General features: G+C 41.0%; 1 protein-coding gene across 5 annotated transcripts in view; it reads right to left on the bottom strand.

Moving 5' to 3' along the window:
* The window catches only part of MVB12B (multivesicular body subunit 12B), a 268277-nt gene extending 245997 nt beyond the window's left edge, over positions 1-22280 (bottom strand). For 3 of the 5 annotated variants that reach the window (XM_064579179.1, XM_064579177.1, XM_064579181.1), the window contains exon 1: positions 22125-22279. The gene's annotated coding sequence lies outside the window, so the exon portion shown is untranslated. Of the gene's footprint in view, positions 1-22124 lie in introns of all 5 variants that reach the window. The other 2 variants (XM_064579178.1, XM_064579180.1) reach the window with 1 other exon arrangement.
* Positions 22281-22770: the final 490 nt, after the last annotated feature.

Genomic DNA, 22770 nt, shown 5'->3' with positions numbered 1-22770 from the left:
ATTAGGAAATTTAACAAAAATAAAAGTACAATATTTTAAAAAACATGGGAGACAATACTGAAAGAACAAAGTGCTTTAAAAAGATGGAAAATCACTGAGTTAAGCATCCAATTCCAGTAGTTAGCAAAAGAGTAAGTAAACTCAAAGGACAATGATAAAAACGAGAAGAAAACAGAAATCAATTATGTACCAATTAAATTAACCGTAGAGAGGAGGGGTGCCTGGGTGGCTCAGTCGGTTAAGTGTCCACCTTTGGCTCAGGTCATGATCCTGGGGTCCTGGGATTGAGCCCCACATCAGGCTCCTGCTCTGCGGGGAGTCTGCTTCTCCCTCTACCTCTCCCTCTGAGTGCTCTCTCTTTCTTTCTCAAATAAATAAATATTTTTTAAAAATTAACAGTAGAGAAGATTTTTTAAGTCCTTAAATCAGTTCTTTGCAAAGACTAATAAAATATATGAACTTCTACCATGATTTATCAAGAAAAAAGAGAGAAGGCACAAATAAACAATATTAAGACTGAAAAGCAGGGGGACAAAACTTCGGATATAATAAATCACAGGAGGATACTGCAAAGAAGTTTATAATAATAAATTAAAAATTTGAACAATTTCATGGATAAGTGTTATTTATAAGTGATCCAAGAAGAAAGAAGCAACCTGCGTAGATTTTTAATCACTAATAAATTAGTATCCATATTTTAGTATCCACCCACAGAAACAAAACAAAATTATCCAGCACCGATGATTTTATAGGTAAGTTATCAAAACTTCAAGAATAGAAATCTTTATTCTTTACCATTTGTTTTAGTGAATGGGGAGAAAAAGGGAAAGCTCCTTAACACATTTCACGAAGCAGGGACAACCTTAATACCAAAACAGACAAGGAAGCTACAAGGACTGCATGTTATAAGACAATCTTACTTGTGAACATAGATGGAAAAATGTAAATAAAATATTAAACAAACTGAGCAATGAGTGAAAAATGGAGCGAGACATTTATATCAAGTAGAGATTATTTGAGACATGCACAGATAATTTAGCATTTAAAAATATTAATGTAATTATCCCAGTAATATATATATACATATTTTAATCTTTATTTATTTTTTTAAGTAATCTCTACACCCAATGTGGGGCTCAAACCCACAATCAAGAGTTGCATGCTCCACCAACCGAGCCAAACAGAAGCTCCATAGCCCAGTAATATTTAAAAACTAACAAAAACATATTATCATTTGATGTGATAAAATTGAATGCTTATTTATGAAAAGTTACCTAGGAAACAGAAAGGGGCTTACCTGGTCTCATAATGGGTATGTACTGGCCAAAGGGCATAAACTTCCAGCTATAAGATGAGTTAAGTTCTGGGACATGTACAGCATGGTGACTATATAATTCGGTATTGTACATATGTAAGTTGCTAAGAGAGTAAATCTTAAATGTTCTCACAATGAACACCACCATCACCACAACAAAAATAGTAATTATGTGAGGTGAGCATGTACTTAACTAACCTTATAATGGTAATCATTTTGTAATATATACATGTAGCAAATCATCACATGGTACACCTTAAACGTGCACAATATTATATGTCAATCATATCTCAATAAAGCTCGAAAAAAATAAGGCCAAAAGAAAAGAAAAGTTCCAACATACATGATAGTTAGTGCTGAATTGCAAAAAGCATCTCTGTGAAATTCAGAAAGAAGCAAAAAAAGATCGCTATCACCACTTGTATTCAATATTAGACAAATACAACTGAGGAGACAAAAGAAAAAAGATAAATGGATTAGAAATGACAGAATTATCATTATTCCCAGATTTAAAAATCATTGCCTACATCTGAAAAAATTCCAGGAAACTCTACCAACACACTATCAGAACAACAGAGTTCCTCAAGCCTGCTAAATACAAATCCCATATATAAAAATGGACTGCATTCCTATACACTAGGAACAGTTTTAAAAAAATGTAATTCAAAAAGAAGACACCATTTGCAATGACAACATCCATAAGACCTGTAAGAACTTTGAAGAGAAAATTATAAACTTCACTGAAGGATATAAAAGGTCTAAATGAATGGATAACTAACTCATGCTAGGGGATGCAAAGACTCAATAGCACAAAGATGGCAATTCTCTCTAAACTGAAGTATAGATTTGCCATTCCAAAACATCAAGAGAGTTCTCCATGGAACTTGATAAGCAGATCCCAAAATACGTATGGAATCATAAAGGGTCAAGAAGAGCTTTTTTTTTCAGTGTGTGTGTAAGCTAATGTATTCTACGATATATTCTTCTGCCAGATACGGAGACTTACTATGAAGCTAGAGTAGTTAAAATAACGTGGTGTTAGTGCCAGGACAACTAGGTCAAGAGAACAGCAAAGAGAGCCTGGAAACCGAGCCGCATGTACACAGGACTAGCACAAATGAATGACAAAAGAATGGACTGTTCAATAAATGATGCTATAATAAAGAATAATGGAATGATGGAATTAGAATACTGCCATTTTCCAAGCCTTAACGAAGTCATGGATCTAGGCACAACAATAGTTGTTAATATCCCAAATATGTGATGTTGGACATTAATACACCTGCTGATGGAAATACACAAAATCTTGGATGAAGTATTCTTGCCAAATGTCATACCTGAATGTCATCAGGTCTCTAAACTAACTGTTTATAGGAAACACCAGGACAGAGGAACATGTTGAATGGTACCACCACAAATATACAGTCAGGGAAAATTAGAATGTGGGAATCTGTACAGAACCAACAGTCTAGTTTCTTTAATAAATAAATTTCAAGGGGGAAAAAAAGAGGAAGGAGGTATCCATATATTAAAATAGACTTAAGAAAATTCAGTCAACAGCAATACATGGAATTTATTTGGATGCTGATTCAAACCGACTGTGAAAAAGAAAATTATGATACGATTTGTAGAAATCTGTTTATTGGTATAAAGGAATTAATGTTTTTTAGACATGCTATTGTGTTCAAAAGAGATCTGATCTTTTAAAGATTTCATGCTCAAATACTTAAATATGAAATTTTATGATGTCTGACTTTGCTTTAAAATAATTCAGGGGAGGGAATGATTGGCGCTATGGACGAAACAAGATTGGCCATGAAATGAGCATTCATGGATGATGAATACATGAGGTTTATTATCCTATTTCCTGTATTTCTGTATGTTTGAAAAATTTTTAAGTAAAATGTTAAAAAGGAGAAAAATAATGCTGGAATGAGGAAAAGACATATGAGGAAAAGACAAAATAAAATTCCTAATAATTCCTATAAAAATTATACATCAGATAAAAAATTAATTCCAGGTGGACTAAAGACTAATTATAAATTGCAAAAATCTTGAAACTTAGAAATAAATATAGGAACATGTGTTTATGACACTGGAGTGGGAAGGATTTCCTAAGCAAGACAGAAAAAGTGCTAAACCATAAAGGCAAACATTAATAAACTTGAGTACATAAAAATAAAGTATTTGCATACAATAAATGATACTATAAACAAAGTGAAAACAGAGCATAGTCTGGGAGAAACAATCTGCAACAAAGTATTAGTGTCCACAACATATAATGAACTTTTACAAATCAGATGAGGGGGAAATGGACAAAGGCGATGAACAGGGCCTCTGAAGAGAAAATCTCGATAGTTAAGAAATATGTGAAAAGCTCTGCAACCTCACAGGTAATCAAGAAAATGCAACTAAGTGACAACAAGATACGTTTCGTATCCATCCACTGGCAAACTTAAAAAATCAGATGGTACCTAACGATGGGGAGGATGCAAGGAAACAAGCCTCTTCCAGAACATGGTGCTGGTGGGAATGTACACTAGTATGATAACACTGGAGATACTTTGATAATACTGGACCCAGACCAGTGGAAGGGGTACAGACCTTGTGATGTAGCAATTCCGCATCCACATATCTACCCTAGATAAATCTACCCTCCCCCCACCACCTAAGAAGACATGGATACAAATGTTTATCATGTACTATGTTATTGTTTAAAAATGGAAACAACTGGACCTTAGAAGGGAAATGGCAAAATACATACAATGGAATTAGCAAGCAGATAAAATGAAAACTAGATCTATGTGTATCAACCTGAGTAAATCTCAAAATCTTTAGAAAGTTATAGATGGAATGCTATGATTCATGTACACTGTAGAACACACAGAATAATTCTGTCTATTGTTTGTGGATATATGCTTATGTTGTAAACATATAGGTATGGGTGGTATCCCTGGGGGGAGGGGAGGGGAGGGAAGGGATGGGTGGGAGAACTCCAGAACTCTGACAATGGTAAAATGAATATGTTATATCATTTTCTGTACCTTTCTGTTGAAGATATTTCATAATTAAGATTCTTTTTTAAAGAAAATGCATTGGCTTAATATCCTCCAAACATTATCCTTGTCACACATTAATTAAAGATGATACGATTTTTCTGTCTGGGAAGCCCCAGCTAATTAACTGAAAAATACTTACAACTCATAAGAAACAGTGGCTATCTCTAGGGGCAGAATTATCGAGGTACTTTCACTTTCCAATGTTTTAAATTGTTCGAATTTTAAAATGATGAACATGTATGACTTTTATATTCAGAAAACAATGATATTTCCATTTTGAAAATTAAATAAGTTGGAAGGGTAAAAAGTCAAAAAACAAACAGCATTTGGTAAGGCAGCCATTTATAAAATAAATGTGGCAGCAATAAAAATTCAAAGTAATATTAGAATAAAAATATAATTCAAGAGAGCAACACAAATTATTAAACAGTAAAAGAAGAAGTGCAGATATATGAAGAGAACCATACAACTTGACATAAAAGGCACCTGAATAAATAAGAAATGTACAAGAATAAGCGAGAAATGTTCCAGAATGAGAAGAGTTGATACACACCACAGAAATGAACTCATTCTAATCATTCTATTTTTATAAAGCTGTGTTTTCTACTTAAAGGCAATTAATGAAAATATTTCCATGTCACTAAATATTTTGCAGAGGTTCTTAGGCTAAGCCACATGGACTCCTAGGGAGTCTGGGGGTCCTTAAATCACTGAAATTAAATGCGAACTTTTCTGCATGTATGAATCTTTCTGGAGAGAGTGTTCACAGCTTTTGAGAGATACTAAAGTAGTCCATTCCAAAAAAAAAGACCAAGAACCACTACTACTGGTTATTTATTTATTTTTTTTGGTAACCGCTTTATTGGATGTAATTCACATATCAAACAATTCACCCATAAACAATTCAGTGCCTTTTTAGTATATTCAGAGTGGTGTGACCACCACCACAATCAATTTTAGAACATTTCATCACCCCAAAAGAAACACTGTACCCTTTGCAATCACTCTTCCAAATACCCCATTACCCCCAGCCCTAAGCAACCAACCACTTTCTCTACAGATTTGCCTTTTCTAGACATTTCATATAAATAAAATCACACAATACGTGCTCTATTGTGACTGGCCTCTTTCACTTATCACGGTGTTGTCCAAGTTCATCCAAGTAGTAGCAGGTATCAGCACTGCATTCCTTACTTATGGCCGAATAACATTCCACTGCCTGGATCTATCCCATTTTCTTTATTCATTCATCAGTTGATGGGCACTGGGCTGTTTCCACCATTTGGCTATTATGAATAATAGCTGCCTTGAATATTTCCATAAAGCTTTTATAGGAGTATTATTTTTATATGATCAACAACCATCTGTATGTTCTTTTCTGTCAACCATTTTTTTTTAGATTTGTATTTCTCAACACTTTTTCATTATCAACCCTAAAAGGAGAAAATTTTGCTTTAATTATTACAATTATTTTCTTATAGTTTAGATTATTACAATTAATAAATTTAATCAACCAATTAAAAATTAAATTTCATTTCTTGCTATCAACAGGAATTAAATACTAAGGAATAAGACTTATTCCTTAGAGTTGAGCTTTGGATGGCCACAAACCATTGTAATATCCGAGATACTCTGCTCCCCAAGAAACAATTTTTGCACTCTTGGGCACCATAGGACACACATTGAGAATGTACGCTTTAGAGCCTTTGCACATTTTTCCTCTATGGGGCTGTCTTTCTATTCATTTTTTAGGAATGCTTCATATGTTACAGAACCTGGCTCTTTGTGATGAGTTGCAAATTATTCCCCCCAATCTGTAGTTTCTAGGGATTTAGCTTCTGATGGTTTTTGTCTTAAAGATATATTTTTTTAAAGATTATTTATTTATTTGAGAGAGAGAATGAGATAGAAAGAGAGAGCATGAGAAGGGGGAGGGTCAGAGGGAGAAGCAGACTCCCCGCTGAGCAGGGAGCCCAATGCAGGACTCGATCCCGGGACTCCAGGATCATGACCTGAGCCAAAGGCAGTCGCTTAACCAACTGAGCCACCCAGGCACCCTTAAAGATATTTTTTAAAGTAGTTGAATTAATCATTTTATGGCTTCTAGAAAGGTCTTTGCCATTCCAAGATCAATTCTGCTCAGATTATAAAAATATTCTCCTATAGTTTATGGTTTCATTTTCTGTTTAAACCTCTGATCTACCTGAAATTTATTATCGTGTAAGGTACAAATTAGGGATCCAACTTTTCCCCCCAGATGACTATCCAGTTATCTCAAGACATACTACTGAATGATCAATCTTCCCCCCACTGATCTGAAATGCCACCTCTATCATATACTAAGCTACTGTGCATATCTGGGAAAATACTGAACTTATATCTGTATCATTGATCTGTCTATACACACAAGTACCATTGCTACACTGTTCTAGTATCTGGTGCCCTATTTCTCCCTAATTTCTTGACATTTAAAAAATTGGTTTCCTATTTTGGTTTGTTCATTTTTATGTGAACTTTAGAATCAGCTGGTTTCATTAAGTAATACTGTTGGCATTTTAGTGGGATCCCATTACACCGTAAATTAATTTTAAAAGAACTGTCATCTTTGAGTCTTCCTACCCAAGAACATGAGATAACTTTCCATGTTTAAAGTCATCATTTGTGAGCCTCTGTATTTCAAAGTTTTATTCACATATATATCACACAGTTCTCATTATGATAAAAAACTGAGTATTTTAAGTATCAAGAGAGTGGTATACAAATACTCTTGATTCTTCTTTTAATTTTGTACCCAACAATATTACTGAACTATCTTATTTTTGTAATAGTTTTTCAACTGAGTCTTAGGTTATAGCTCTACAATCATATCATCCCATCTTATCATCTGCAAATAAAGATCATTTAATGTCTCACTTTATTTTCATACCCCTAATATCTTTAATTACACTGGTAATTAATGCTAAATAATAGTACAATATAATAATATTGGACACTTTTGTTTTACCCTAACTTTAATGGGAATGCTTTTATTTTCCCCATTAAGCAATGCTGGCTTGTGGGTTGAGATGAATCTTTTTTTTTAAAGATTTTATTTATTTATTTGACAGAGAGAGGCATAGCGAGAGAGGGAACACAAGCAGGGTGAGTGGGAGAGGGAGAAGCAGGATTCCCCCCGAGCAGGGAGGCTGATGCAGGGCTGGATCCCAGGACTCTGGGATCATGACCTGAGCCGAAGGTAGACGCTTAACGAATGAGCCACCCAGGCACCCCAAGATGAATCTATTTTTATGTTAAAGAAATAACTATTGGGGTGCCTGGGTGGCTCAGTCAGTTAAGCGTCTGCCTTTGGCTCAGGTCATGATCCCAGGGTCCTGGGATAGAGCCCCGCATCAGGCTCCTTGCTCAGTAGGGAGCCTGCTTCTCCCTCTCCCTCTGCTGCTCCCCCTGCTTGTGCTCTGTCAAATAAATAAATCTTTAAAAAAAAGAACTATCTCTTCCTATTTTATTAAGTGCTTTATAATTAAGAATATTGAATTCTGTCAAATGTCTTTTCAGTGTTTAAGGAGATGATCTTGTGATCTTTCTCCTTAGACCTATTAATATGATAAATTCTATTAATAGATATTTTACCAACATTTTATTATGAAATTTTTTAAACATACACCAAAGCTGAAAGAATGTTGCACTGAACAAGCATATATCTACTTCCTACATCTTACCGTTAACTTTACTATTCTTGCTTCATCACACAACAGATAATAGGTTTTAAAATACTGATTTCCATAGATTTAATTAATTCTATTAGAACTTAAAATATTGAACTATTCTTATACGCTGTAGTAAACACTTGGTCATAGTGCATTAGTTTTGTTTTGAAGCACTGTTTTATTTTGTTTGCTATTAGTTTAATTTGGATTTTTATATCAATATTCATAAATGTATGCACATATGATGTGTATGGGGATGTGTGTGTCTGTTGCTTCACAAAAACAATCTGAACGTTTAAAAAAAATTTCAGGCTCCAGAACAGTTTAAATGGCATTGGAATTATCTGGCCCTTAAAAAAAATTGGTAGAATTCCCCTGGAAAACTGCCTGGGACAGTTTATTTTTCAAAGAAGGTGGGTAAATCTTTAGTGGCATTTTCTATTTCTTCTATGGTAATTTGTGGGTTTATTATTTCTTTCTCCTCCGGAGTCAATTTTGGTCAATTATTTTTTTCCTAAGAAAAGTATCATTTCTTCTAGTTTTCAAACTTATTTGTATAAAGTTGAGCAAAGTATCTCTTACAATGCTTATAACTATTTGTATTTATTTCCCAACTGTCATGATTATTCTGTGTAGTTTTACTTTCTCTCAGTTACCAAACCACAGATACATTCGTTTTTTTCCCCAAAGGACTAGGACCTGGATTTAGCAATGCTTTTTTTCCCCCTCTTTTCTAATTCATTAGTGTCTGCTTTTCTCTTTTTGATTTCTTCCTCCTTTTTAAGGTTTAATTTTTTAATTTGAGCTAAACATTATGTGTTTTGTTCATTCTTTATCACTAATATACACATTCAAAAGCTACCAATATTCCTCTGAGTGCTGTTTTACCTCTCATAGATCTAACAGACAGGATTTTCACTACTGCTATTTTCTGAACACTGTGAAGTTTGAGGTTTGATTTTCTTCTAGACCCAAGAATTGTTTGCAAGTTTGAAATTTTATAGGCAGAAAAAAATTTGCATTTGGGTATTATGAAGTTTAGTTTTATTGCATTCTGATCAGAGAATGTTATCTCACTATTCCTAGTTTGTTTTCATGAATCAACAGGAGCACTTGAAAGGAATGTGCAATCACTGTTTTTAATGGTTGGTCAGTGTGATTATATATCAGACTTATCTCATGAGTTCTATTTTTAAGTGTTTTATATTATTGCTTTTTATGTATATGTCATGAACTTAGAGAAGTAAATTAAAGCCTCTTACTACCAGTTTGTCTCTATTTGTTTCTTCTTCTTTTTTTAAAAAAGATTTTATTTATTTATTTGACAGAGAGAGAGACAGTGAGAGAGGGAACACAAGCAGGGGGAGTGGGAGAGGGAGAAGCAGGCTTCCCGCCGAGCAGGAAGCCCGATGTGGGGCTCGATCCCAGGATCCTGGGACCACGACCTGAGCCAAAGGCAGACACTTAACGACTGAGCCACCCAGGTGCCCCTTTCTTTGTTTCTTCTTGCATCTCCTTGGTGCTAGGTACACAGATATACATAACTGTTTTCATTGTGAACTGAAGCGTTTGACATCATAAATGGCTCACCTTTGTATATCATCTCTTCATATGACTGATTATATATATCAGATTATTGAGAGACACAGAGCCCCCAAACCTCCAGAACATTTGCATACCCCAAGGGAGAATGCCCTACCCTGAGTGGGCTCTGGACAAGCAGATCTGAGAGTCATGGACAAAGCTGGGATGCTATGAGTACAGAAAGGGTGATGTGGAGGGTGAATTCTATTGGGGGTCTAAGTCCTCAAGGATTTAGTACATATCCAGAAAAGACTCACTTCCAGAAGTTAAACCCCGAATGGAAACTGCCCAAAGAAACAAATGGAACAAGGAAGGAACACTAGGGGAAGTAAAAGGTTCAGATAACAGGAAGGAAGTGTGAGAAGAAGCAGATTGTGCTATATTTTAACAGCAGAATATAAAGTCTGAAGTAGTGCTAACAGAAATATAATGGAAGCCACAAATGGAAGCCACATATGTAATTTTATATTTTCTAGCAGCCACCTTTTACAATGAAATGAAAGCAAGTGAAATTGATTTTAATAATGTATTTTAATGAATCCATTTTTAAAAGATTTTATTTATTTATTTGAGAGAGAGAAAGAGTGCACGCACATGCGGGAGAGGAGAATCTCAAGCAGACTCTGTGCTGAGCACTGAGCCTTATGCAGGGCTGGATCTCATGACCCTGAGCCCATGACCTGAGCCAAAATCAAGAGCCAGATGCCCAACCAACTGAGCCACACAGGTGCCCCTGTGCCCTGAAATTTTTAAGGGGGGAGGGGCACAGGGAATAGGAGAGAGAGGATCCCAAGCAGGCTCCATGCCCAGTGTGGAGTCCCACACGGGACCCGATCTCACAACCCTGAGATCATGACTTGAGCTGCTATCAAGAGTTGGATGCTTAACTGACTGAGCCACCCAGGCGCCCCTTAATTAATCCAATACACTCAAAACATTATTGTTTTGCTACATAATCAATATAAAAGTTATTAATGAGATATTTTACTTTTTTCCCCTACTAAATCTTTGAAATCTGGTATGTATTTTACATCTCAATTTGGATTAGATACACTTCAGAGTGCTCCACAGCTGCATGTAACTAGTGACTGCCTACCATGTTGGACAGTGAAAGTCTGAAGCTTAGAGAATTATCTTAAAGATCAAGGCCCATAGAGCTCTAGGAAACTCAGCGATAGAGGCAGTAAGCTTTTCTGACACAGGCTTCGTTCTGAGAAGTGAAAAAAAACAAAAAACAAAAAAAAACACAACAGTTACACAGAGAGACTGACATGTAAGCCTTTCATGGTAACAACTAAAAATGTAGGGAAGCCCTTTGGCCCATCTGTGCCCCGTTCTACAGCAACCCTCTCCTTATGAATCTAGGAAATGACATCTTTTTCATTTAAGAAACAAAAGAGAAATACAATATAACTCCAAACAGAGGCTTTTACAAGGGGGGAAAAAAAAAGATGGAAAGAAATGAAATACTATTCTGGTAGACAAAGAGAAGACATGTAGACACAAAGCTAAATAGGTTGAAAGCAATTAAGAACATGGGATTAGCTCTGTAACAGCAGCACAGACCAGAAGTAGAAGAGCGCAGATACAGGACAGCCAGACAACAGGGAGACTGTTAGAAGTCTGGTGCAACTGGAGAACAAAGAAAAGAAAATCACAATTCTGAAATGAGGATTAAATTAGAAGGAACAAAGGGGCGTCTGGGTGGCTCAGTCGGTTAAGCATCCAACTCTTGATCTCAGCTCAGGTCATGATCTCAGGGTTGTGAGACTGAGTCCTGTGCTGGGCTGCACACTGGACATGAAGCCTACTTTAAAAAAGAAAGAGAGAGAGAAATAGTAAATTGGAAGGAATACAAGGGTGAGTAAACACTGGGACAGGCACAGTCAGGGAGACAGAGTATATAAAATAGACAAGTGAAGAAAGTCAAACAGAAACAAAGGAAGAGATAAAAGGGATTTGAGAGAATGTGACTGATCTAGAAGTCGGGCAAAGGAGATCCAACATATGTGTAATTGAAGGCCCTAAAGAATAAAGCCTAAATGATTAAACAGAGAAAGTACTTAAAAACTGAATTAAAAAACATATTTTGGACTAGAAGAAGATTTGAATCTAAAAATTGGAAGCACACACACTGTCCCATGAGAATTACCTATTATTCTTAGTGATATTATTGTTCCTTAAGGATGAAATAAAAATCCTTTAGGCACCCAGCTAAAAAGTCCAAGTGACTTCTATGCAAAAAAAAAATTAGGATGGCATCAAGATTTCAGATGGTAACATTTTATGTTTTAAAAATGGAGCAACATTTTACAAATATTTAAGGGGGACAAAAGAGCCACAGATTTTATATCCAGGCAAGCTTTTCTTCAAATGTAAAGGCTACCAAACAGTTATGAACATGCGAGACCCACGGACTGTAAGTCCACTTGAATTCTGTGCTCATGGGGCATCACAAATGCTGTACGCAAATGGGGCAGCAAGGAACTGCGGCAGATGTGCATACTGTGTACATCTCCTCTGCCCATACACGCGATCCCTTGTCCATCGGACTTGACTCACAAAACAGAGATAAAATTATTAATAAAATCTCAAAATAGCAAAAGCAGAGCATGAAGCAGAGCCCTGTGTGACTGTAAAGGTTACACACTCATGAATCCATCTCTGGTGACATTCAGTGTCCAGTAAGGCTAGATCCCTTCCAACTTGTCTCCCTCCTCTGTTCTCTCTTCCTATAACCATTCTCCACACTGGAGTCAGTGGTAATCCTAAAACACAGAATTCACCATGTCCAGCCCCTGCTTAACACACCCCTTCCCACTGCTCTCTTTGCACTCATGGTAATATTCATACTCACTCATTCAAAGTGGACCTGCCCACTTTTCTCCTCTCATCCCTTCCTCTCCTGCCCCGCACCCATACTCCAGGGCCTGCCCAAATCAAACCCAGCATCATGTATCCAAAACTGAATCCCAGTTCTGCAGTCTACCTCCGAGATTGCTCATTCTCCTGTTTTCCCCATCTCAGGAACCAGAACTTCTATCTATCTGGTTGTAGAAACCCTGAGGGTCATCCTTGACCCTTCTTCTCCCTCAAACCCCACATTTAATCTGTGCTGCCTTTCATGAATCATCTCTTGAACCTTCTTCACATCAGTGTCCTTGACATTCTTACCCATTTGTCCTTCCTTTTCATCTACCTTGCAGCTGTCCATCCTGAAAGCAACCCATTCTCCTTGCTCATACCTAGCATGGAAGCCTTCGGGGGAGAATGTCACAGTCACAAAGACTGGTAACACTAATAAATCAAGGTCTCCAAACTCATATGGGCTCACAGTCTCTCCCTTCTGTCTTTCCAGAGGACACAGGGAATCTTCCCCTAAGATTACTATTTCACTAGAAATTAACAATTAAAAGCAATTAAAAGAGGGTTAAGGTGTCCCACATGCTTGGAAACTGTAATAGCTAACATCTACATAGCACTTGCTTTATGCAGTCATGTTCTGTGGTGGTCTTTACGTGAGCTGATATTCATTTCAATGTTAAATGTCAGTTACAGAAATGAAAAAAGTGAGGAACAGAGAGGTTAAGTGACTTGCCCAAGGTCAAACAGCTAGTGAATAGTTCAGCAGGGATTCAAACCCAGGCAGACAGGCTCCAGGGCCCCTAGACTTTACCATGGTGCTAAAGATATCAAAGAAGTGTTTAGAAATAGATGCTAATAAAAACGTACTTGTCCAAACTATGGACACAAGCCAAAGAACAACAGTTAGTGGGAAATTTATGGCATCATTATCAAGAAACAGGAAAATGAAAAGGAACAAAACAGCACAAACTGAATATGGAAAGAATAAAGATAAAGACACTCATCAATGAAATAGTGAAGAAAAAAAGCAGAGATTAACCAAACCAAAAGTGTTTCTTGAAAAAAAAAATTAAATAGCAAAATAGAAGTACTATCTACCTAACAAGGATAAAAGAGTATTATGAATCTGTTCTAACAAATTGAATAACCTATATGAGATACTTGAATATACACGGAAATATAAAATGTTGAAATTTGTGCAAGAGATAGCAAGCTTGAACAGATATATAAATAGACCTTGAACAAATAAATACTAAGATCAAACCGGTAGTCAGATATCTTCTTTTTCTCTACCCCACCCCACAATAATCCAAGGCCCAGATGGTGGTTTTTTGTTTTTTTTTTTGAGAGTGCAGATGGTTTTATGCAGTTGCTGCATATGAATTCCACTAAACTTCTAAGGGACAGTTATTTTCAATTTTATTCAAGTGGTTCCAGAAAACAGAGAAATAGCGAACTCTGTCGAGCTAATCTTGTGGGGTTAATATAATCCTGCTTCTAAAACCAGATAGGAACTATGCAAAAAGGAAAACTGTAGGCCTATTTTACTTATAAACAGATGCAAAAATCCTAAACAAAACATTTCTAACTGGGGGCGCCTGGGTGGCTCAGTCAGTTAAGCATCCAACTCTTGATTTCAGCTCAGGTCGTGATCTCAGGGTTGTGAGATCGAGCCCTGCATCAGGCTGGGTGTGGAGCCTGCTTAAGATTCTTTCTCTCCCTCTGCCCCTGCCCCCACCACTCTCACTCACTCTCAAAAAAAAAATCACTAACTGAATCCAATGTATTAAAAATACATTAAAAATGTATTAGAAATAATACATAATATTCAAGGAATTCAAGGATAGTTCAGCATCAGAAAACTCTTCCATTTAATTCAAAGTTAACAGAGGGAGGGGCACCTGGGTGGCTCAGTCGTTAAGCATCTGTCTTCGGCTCAGGTCATGATCTCAGGGTCCTGGGATCGAGCCCCACATCGGGCTCCCTGCTCAGCGGGAAGCCTGCTTCTCCCTCTCCCACTCCCCCGGCTTGTGTTCCCTCTCTCGCTGTGCCTCTCTCTGTCAAATAAATAAATAAAATCTTCCCCCCCCCCAAAAAAAGTTAACAGAGGAAGAGAAATAATATATGATAATCTCAATTGGTACAGAAAAGGCATTCTATAAGGTCCAGTACCTTTGATTAAAAAAAAAAAAAACCTCAAAACTTAAAGTAGAAAAAAAATTTATTTAATTTGATAAAGTCTATGCATCCTCAAACAAGTAATATATATAACAGAAAAATTTTAGGCATATATATCTTCACGTCCTGGACAAAAACAAGATGGCCCTAATCATAACTCACACTGTTTAACAAAGTATTAGAAATTCTAACTAATACTATAAGGAAATAAGATTGTGAAATTTGGATGGGAAGACCCAAAACTGTCATTATTTATAGATGTGACTAACCATCTAGATAGGCACCAACAGAATTAACAGACCAATTATTAGAACAAGAGAATTCAGCTAAGATTGCTCAGACATGAGATTTACCTACAAAAATCAATACTTTCCTAGACCAGCGATAGCCAACTAGAAAATGTAATAAATAATGAAATACCAGAAGATGTAAGAAATATAATATGTAATAAAAGAAATCATAAACAGAAGAAAGTACAATAAAAAAATCACATCTCAATTGCAACAAAAATTAGTTATCAGAGAATTAAACCTAGAACTTATAAGGACCTCTATGAACTGAACTTTAAATCTTGAATAAACTGACAAGCCTTGGAGAGGATGATTTAATCTTATTATAACCAACTCAACTCTCCCCAGACTAATGAAGAAATTCACTGCAATCCCTATCATAAGTAGTTATATGTATAAGTAATATGTGTGTGTATATGTGTATTTTCTTTGAAAAGGAAACTTGGTAAATCTACTCTGAAAATTATATGGAACAATGGAGGATACATGAAGAACTAAGTCAACTTCCAAAAAACAAAGCAAAACAAACAGCAAAGAGGGGGTGACTTTCCCTACCAAACAGTAAGACCTACTATAAAGCTATAGTACTAAAAAAAAAAAAAAAAAAAAAAAAAAGACCTCCTGCAGTGTCAGCACAAGAACAGAAAACATAGCAACGCAACAACACAGAGAACTCCAAGACCTACCTACATAAGCATGGGAACTTAACGGGGTAAAGGAGATGGGACGAGGATGGATGATTTTAGACTAGTGAAAAATAGCTCAATCTACTAAACAAATTATAACCGAATCCCTGTTTAGCCTCACGTACCAAGTGCTCTAAGTAAATTAAAGATCTAAATGTAAAAGCGAAAAATCATAGGGTTAACAGAAACAGATGTGGGAGGACCTCTGTGGGCTTAGGGAAAGGCAAGAAGGCTCACTTATCAAAACTTGAAAAGCGCAAACCATCATGCACAAATTTGCTGGATTTGATTACATCAAAATTAAGAATTTATGCTTAATAAAAAAAAATAACATGGGCCAATTAAGAGTCAGATGATAGGATTGAGATTTTTTTCAAAGTCTAAAACTGACAAGGGATTAACATCTAGAATATACAAGGAACTCTGTAAAGCAATATGAAGAGGGCATCAAGTTCAATAGAAAAATGGGCAAATGATATGACAGGCAATTTACAGAAAAAGAAACCCCCAAAGCTAATAAGCACATGAAGTGATGCTCAAACTCATTAGCAGTCAAAGAAATGCAAATTAAAACAAGATAGCACTTTACACCTTTAGACTGGCAAAAACTAGAAAGCTGGGTAATACCAATTAATGGCAGAAATGAGGAAGATAGGATCCCTCACACATGGCCAATGGGAGTGTAAATTGGTAAAGCCTCTTTGGAGAGCAGTCCCATAGTACTTATGCAAATTAAGCACGCACACACACAGACTAGGAGCCACGGAAATTCTAACATACGTGCACAATGGGAAATCTACAAGAATGCTTGCTGCAGGTTTGTGGGAGGATAGTGGCACCCTGGGTTGGCCCACGCTATTATTACGAAGCAAAGGGTCATAAGGACACACAGCGATGCAGACAGATCTTAAAAACAATTACTGTTACACAATACTGTTTACATAAACTGTAAATACATACACGCCCTCCAGTGGGCACGTGTCTTTCCAAAACCTCCAGCGAATGAGCCACATTTGGCTTGTCCATCCATATGAGCGCGGAGTCACTGTTGTAATGATCTATTATTACATCGATCTAATGGGATGTTTTGTATAATGTGGAGGCAATCCAGATCCACTTGGACTATTTTATGGCAGAGGATGAGAGAGTTAAGATAGCCTTGGGACAAAATGACGAAACTACAAACAACTATGGTTGTCCTGTTTTAGATACTCTCTTCTGACTGCAATAGAAAAGAATGTGCTCCCCAAACCAGCGGCCGCACACTATGTACTTGAGGTTCTAGGAATGAATCTCTCCAGACACAATACCACACCCAACTGGGCAGCTGCAGTCAGCACCTCAGTGAAGGAAAGATGGAACAGGGCTCTTTTGGGAAAGTGGGGATGCTTCCGTGAGGAATGGAGCAGCCCCTCCATTCAACCCAGTGGGAAGGAAGACAGCACAGTGCAGGCAAGAAGTCCGGGGTCTGTGAGCTGACGGAGTATGCACCTGATGGCTTCTCTTTTATTTGTGAAGAACAGCCTTTTACATGCATCATTATTTGGGGGAGAATTTTCCCAAATATTTATTCCCTAAAGATGCCATTTTCGAAGGCCATGCCATAGTCCATCCTGTGGAGATGCACAATCCATTTGGCCACTTCCCTGTTGTCGGCCTGTGGGCACCCCCTGGTGCAGAGGGTGCTCACCCCATCCATGGGGGGGCCTAAATGCTCCCAGCACTTCTGCTCCATGAAAGCCTGGCTCTCCCAGCTCTGGGGTCCTCTTTTGGGAGCTTCTTCCGCACAGCTCTGCCTATGTGAACCCCACCTCCACCCCGCCCACCCAAGACAAGCCTTGTGGCGGGGGGGGGGGGGGGGGGCTGGCCTCCCCAGCACTGTCCCTGCATGGCTGTGCACATCTAGTCAATCCTTAGACACAGAAAGTGTGTCTCACTCACACACACACACACACAGTGCAAATACCCACTCAGCACATTCTTAAAGACACAAATGTTTATCCACACACACGCTAAAGCACACAAACCCACGTGAGCCCATAGTGCATCCAAATACATATACAGACACTTGCACAGATGTACACACCCTCACATATACATACATGCATATGATGACACAGAGGTACACAGATATCCTGATCTAGCCTGACCACAAACCCACTACTCCCAGAATCTTCTCTGTCCTGGCTGATGGTGATTCTCTCCTTCCAGTTTGTCAAGCCAGAAATCTCAGAGTCATCCCTGACTCCACTCTCTTACCCCGCATTCCAATCCACCAGGAAATCTTGTTTCCTGGACTTTCCCCAAATATCCATAATAAATCACCTCTCACCACCTCCACCCCTATCGTGGACCACTGGACTACTGGGCTAGGCTCCTAACTGGTTTCCCTACTCTGCCTTTGCCCCAGAGTCTATTCTGAAAGCATCAGTGTGATCCTTTAAAAAAAGCTGGTTAGAAAACACCACGCTCAGAACCCTGCAATGACTCCACATTTCACCCAGAACTAAAAGCCAAGTCCCTGGGAGAGAGCCAAGGACTCTGTGAACTGGCCCCTATCGCCTGGCTCACACCGATTCCCTTATAACTCTCTCTCCTACTTGCTCCACCTCTTTGCTCACCCTTGAACTTGGCCCTGTGCTCCCATCTTGGGGCCCTTACACTGGCTGATCCCCTTGCCTGGCCCATGTAACATACGACATAATTTTTAAAAATTGTTTAGGTCTATCATCTATTGTCTGTCTCTGTTAGAGTGAAAGCTGCATGAAGACACAACCTTTGTTTTGTTCCCTAAAGAACAAAGAGTGGGTGGCACGGCAGGTGCTTGGTAAATACCTGCTGAGTGAAAGAACGAATGCATCATGCGCGCATGCGTACATGCTCACACACACCATCTGCACAAATACATGCCCACGTGTGCACGCCACCAAACACACATGCTTAGACTCTCAGGCCCTGACCTGGGAACCGTGTGTATTCTGAGACACAGGCACACATTCAGTACACACACACACACATGCACACACGCGTTCACACGGGCACTGAACACACACAGAAAACACATGCTGTTCCAGCCATCCATTGCTGCCTAGCAAACTCCCCCAAACTTGGTGGCACGAAGCAACAACCATTTGACTACATTCCTGGATTCTGTGGGGCTGGCTTGTCACTGCTCCACCACGACAAGGGCCTCAGCAGGAGAGAATCAAATGGCTGGAGACATCTTCACTCACACGTCTGGCACCCGGCCCGAGACGACTTACATCGCTGGTGCTCCTCGGGCATCCCTCTCCCTCCCAAGGTCTCAGGGCCTCTCCATGTGGTCTCTCTACGTGGCCTCTCTAGCATGGGGACCCGGGAGTAGCTGGCTTCTGAAATGGCAGCTCAGGACTCCAAGAATGACTGTTCTTCTGAGCAAGGTGGATGCTGCACAGCCTTTTATGACCTCACCTTGGAAATCACAGTGTCACCTCCGTCACATCCGTTTAGTTGAAGCAGTCACAAGCCCACCCAGATTCAGGCGGGGGAGGACAGAGACCCCACCTCTTGATGGGAGAATTGTGAAGGAAGAAATGCGACCATATTTTAAAATCGCCACACATGTGCACACACAGGGATGCTTATACACACAGGGACACATCTATGCACACATATACACACAATACACACCTCTACGCAAACATAACCACGCACACACCCTTAGGTCTTGTCCTCAGAACCTCTGTTCTGAGAGCAAACTTAGAAAAACATATACGAGCCTATGAACATGCATGTAATACAGACGCAGTCCCACAAATACACCTATAGTCACATCCAGGTACACCTGCACGTACTCACACACATATGCACACACGCTCACAGTCACGGGCCCTGCCCTGGAGATGCCCACCCCATACCTGCAGCCACACCTGCTTGCTCCTTGCCCCATGCACGGCTGAGTCGGGGGCCAGGATGGGTCAGAGAGCCTCGGCTGGTTATGCGGGGGGCCTTCTCTCCTCACCACCCTCCCCTCATGGTAGGGGCCCGGCAAGAAGGAAAACAAATAACCTTGCAGTGTTTAAATAAGCAAAGTTTTGTGCAAAGCAGAGGTTAATGTACTTTATTGTTCAATGTCATGTTTATAGTGGATTGGTGGAGGGAAAAATGTGATTAATTGCCCCGAAGCCCACGGATCTACAATTATTTGGTTGTTGTGAACAAATAAAGGACTACAGTATTCATCATATTCAAATGAGGCAGCAGAATAAATGATGGCGGGCCGGGCAGGAACAAAACCTAGGCGTGTTCCCGCACAATCGGAAGGCGACTGGCACCTTGTCAACCAGACGCAGGGTGGTGGCGGGAGCCGAACCCGTTTGTCTCTGTACCGCCAGCAAGGGTTGGGCTGACCCTGCCAGTGCCCGCGTTAATTCATGTCACACCTCGCGCCTCCATCCTTCGTGGTATGAAAACCAGGCGCCAATTTTGTAATAAAGACTTGTTTCCGACGAGGCCCAGTTTGGGGTGGGGGCACAGATCTTCATTAAAGCCCCTTTCCCGGGCCACGCTCGTTACAGAGCACAGGTACTGGCTAAATGTGTCCGATCATTCATCATGATTTTGCCCTCCACTTTGTCACAGCGTGGGGATTTAAGGAAGATAGATGGTACAAGATGTTGTCTCCTCCACAGACGCTTTCTGCTCTGGTAAGTGTGTCCGATGCAGAATTATTTTGCCACTTTATTATTTCCTAGTGAGTGTTTGTCAGAGCTTCGCCTCTTGGAAGGAGCGAGTTGTTTCCTGTCACTCAGAGATGTCTCGGGAGCTGTGATGCTTGGCTGGGCTTGCCAGCCAGCTGGAACCTGGGCAGGGTCCCCAGGCAAGGCTAGGGGGGTGGTCCTGGGAGTCTGGGCCACAGGGCGAATGTCAAATCCAACAGAAATGGGGGGAGGCAGGCTTTAGGAGAAGGTGGGGCACAGGGGCTTTAGATATGCTGGGTTGGGGGGAAGAAAGGGGGCATCTTTCAGGATCTGGCCTGGCTGTAGGCCAGCCCGCTGGACAGGGAGCTGTTCGAACCAGTGTCCAAAGGGCTGTAAGAGCTTGGCCTTGAGCTGAGCCAGCTGGAGAGGGTATGGGCAAGGCTGGGGCCCTGTGGGGCTGCTGATGGCCTTAAAGCAGTGTGGCCAATTCTGGTACTCACTGCTGGCAGCAGATGAGCTTCCTGCCCTGATCAGGATGGCTGAGGGGCCATGATGTGACCGGCAGGGATGCCAGGTGGGTGAAGATCACACCAGGCTAAAGATGGGCATGAGTTCAGCCTGAAGCCCAAGGTCTAGCCCAGAGCCCAGGGAACTCTTGGGAATAGTGGAACTTCATTCTGGGCAGTGCTGGGGCACAAAGGGGAGGGCCCTGGAATCTGAGAGTGAATCTGGCCCCACAGAGAAAGTGGGGTATCCGGCGGACACCAGCCCGTCCTGTGGTCCTTCCTCCCTTGTGTTTGCTTTGCAAGGGTCTCTCCACTGACCCCATCCTCCTGGGTACCTGCTTCCCACTGCCACAACTATTGGCTGGGCGGGGGATGCTCAGCTGTCTCAGCCTCTCGGGCACACAGCAGTGAAATCTACTTTGTCTTTGCTGCCCCCGCCCCACCCCTGGTCTGACTGGTGAATCCAGAAGGAACGCTCCTCAGAGGTTCAGGGGCAACACAGACCAATTCAAGAAGAGCCCAAGCAGAGGTACCTGGGGCACAGGGACCTATGTGAGGGCGCCCACCTTTCTCTGGCCCTAAGACAGCACTGCGGAGTCCACCTTGTTAATGTGTAGATATCTCTCCCTCCTCAAAGTCTCTCCAGAGGCCGCATGAGGTAGGATAAAGAGCACAGTTTGAGAATGGGACAAGCCTGGGTCCAAAGCACTAACTAGCTGTAACGTTTTTGAGCCTCTGTTTCCCCATCTGTAAAATAGGGACAATAAGATGACATTCCCCTTGGAAGGTCTTGCCATGGATCCTGGCACGTTCTGTCAACTCAGATGTCCCCTCCCTGCCTCCTCTCTCTGGTTGCTGGCTGCTAGGAGTCCCTCATTCCCCCTGACCTGTCTCCCCTGGGCCAGGGCTTCCTGGCTGGCGTCCAGAGTGTCTGCAGAGGAGGCAGCCTACCTCATCAGCCAGTGGCTGCCTTTCTGCCCCAGGCACTCCCCCGCCCGCGCCCTGTGAACAGCCCCAGAGGGAATCGTTAACAATTCGCAGCCGCTAACTCCCCGGCCCTTCCCCAGCCCTCCTCCAGGCCCTGGCTGAGCCCTGGGACACAGTCCCTGCCCTTCAGGAGCTGGGAGGAGGGGATAAAGAGGGCAGGGGGTGGGATGTGAGCAGATCTTTACTCCAAACACACGTCACCGCCGCCAGGGGCCTCTGCCGGCGCCGGTCTCAGGGCAAAAGTCCCAGGTGATGGGTATTCACTTACCGAGCCCCGACTTCGGCTGGACCCCGGGCGCCTCGCTGAGTCCGCGCCGCAGCGCCAGGCGGGACGCGCCGCTCTCGCCCCCACTTCGCGGCCGAGCAAACTGAGTCCGTAGACGCAGTAACGTGCTCGAGATCTCGCAGGGAGAGATTCGAACCCGCGAGGCTTCTGGCGTCTTAGTCTCGCGGTTGCCGGCCAGCGGATAGGCTCACCGACCGAGCAGCCGCGACTGACACGCACTGCGTCCAATCAGAACCCAGCCCCGTCCCGGCTCAGGTGGGTTTTTTTTCTACTCCGCCCACTTCCAAACTCCTGGCTCCCCATTCCCGCCGTGGTTTCCAATTAGGAACCCCACATCTGCGTTTCTGTGCAGTTTTATGTTTAGGGTCTAGTTGCCTTTTTTCTCCCCCAGTTTATTAGGATGTTGTCTTTTGTGGCTTTTCTCCCATTCCTTCATTCGTTCAGCAAACACTAAGGACTCATTATGCGCCGTGAGATCGAGCCAGCAGGTGGTGAGAGCCTGCGCGAGGGGCCTGACGCTCGAAGGGGAAGGGCTGGTCGCGCCACCTGCACGGTACCTCGGGAGGCAATGGCTGTTGGAGGAACCAAGGGCACACGCAGCTCCCCTGGTCTTGGAGGGGTGGGGCGG

Source organism: Mirounga angustirostris, unplaced genomic scaffold (genome assembly GCF_029215605.1).
Source record: "Mirounga angustirostris isolate CCGP_5_RB_7025 unplaced genomic scaffold, mMirAng1.0.hap1 SCAF_15, whole genome shotgun sequence".
NCBI lineage: Eukaryota > Metazoa > Chordata > Mammalia > Carnivora > Phocidae > Mirounga > Mirounga angustirostris.
Note: the sequence above shows the minus strand (reverse complement) of the source record. Positions and strands in the feature narration are given on the sequence as shown.